A 1,382-nucleotide genomic window follows, 5' to 3' on the forward strand; every position below is an offset into this window, starting at 1 on the left:
CTATCATTATCGTATGACTTTAGGGTGTGTATGTGTGTGTGTGTGTATATATATATATATATATATATATATTCCTGAGTTCATGAGCTAAATTTAGTTCAAACCATAGCAGGTGGTTTTGTGGTTCAGGTTGTTTACTTGCTGTGATGATCTTTATGCCATTTGCCTACAACTTGAGTCTGGGTTTCTTTGTGGAGTCTTTGGTGTACACGCTTGTCAATGTATACTGTGTGCTGGACCAGCATGTTTGCCTAGGTGGCATTTATTATTTTACCTATTATCAGCATATGCAGGCTATCACACTCTGCCTACCAGCCCTGGCCTACTTTCTTAGCATCTTTTGCATCCAGAATGTAGGGCTCATTTCAGGCCACTGCCTTTTTCATCCCGTTTTATTGTGCTGCAGTTTCCTATGACACATCTGGCTATATCCAAAGATATTAAAAATCATAAATAATTTACATAAGCCTTCATATTTTACATAGAAAAATGCTTTTTCTCAAATAACTCATGTATTTGTAAATGCTGTCAGAATTCTTCTGAAGTCCATCCAGGCCACATGGTTTGAATAACAAATAAAATTTTCCTAAAGTCGTTTGGAAGAAGGAAGGGAATGCATTTGAAGGAAATACAAGGCTCAGTTGCAAACCAAACTAGTCAAGATATTTGTAAAGAAATTTATTTTGTTAGCATCTTCCTTTTCATGATTTTCCTCTCCTGTGGAAGACCCAAGACTCTGTGTTCACCAAACTCTGTCTTACAGGGAGACTCATTCCTTGGCTTCTTCACAGTCAAGGCCACATATCTAGGTTCTATGCAAGCACATGGTGATGGAAGCTATTCAGAGTAGTCCCAAACCAAGTCCTTAAAAGCATCCATCTCCTTTGCCAGCTGTCCAATCTTCCCTTCTCCTGCTGCCATAATCTTTGGAGGCTCTGTGCTCCTGATGGTGCAGCTACAAGACAGCTGTCTCCATTACCATATCCCTGAGCCTCACTGCTCAATCTACGTTGGATTTTTAATGGGAGAATACACCTTGGACAAACCATTTGGATTTATTTTGTTGCCCATAGAACAGCCTAACCACCTAAAAAATACATCTCTTTTCTAGTTTCCTCTTTAACATGCCCTAAGATATAACTAATGACCAAAACTTCTACCACAGCAGGATTAAATTACAACAATCTATAAAATATCACCATGGTATTATTCTAGTTTATTATATTTATAATGTCTCTACGGGTAATGAGTAAATGACCTATTTTATGATGAATACACATGTAGCAAATTCTTACAAACACAAACCTTTGTGGAACAGATATAACTTTTGCATATATATGTCTATATTTCCATAGTGTCATGAGACTCAGAGATGGTAGAAA

Source organism: Oryctolagus cuniculus, chromosome X (assembly GCF_051225735.1).
Source record: "Oryctolagus cuniculus isolate XC-2025 breed Fujian yellow rabbit chromosome X, ASM5122573v1, whole genome shotgun sequence".
In the NCBI taxonomy this organism is placed as follows: Eukaryota; Metazoa; Chordata; class Mammalia; order Lagomorpha; family Leporidae; genus Oryctolagus; species Oryctolagus cuniculus.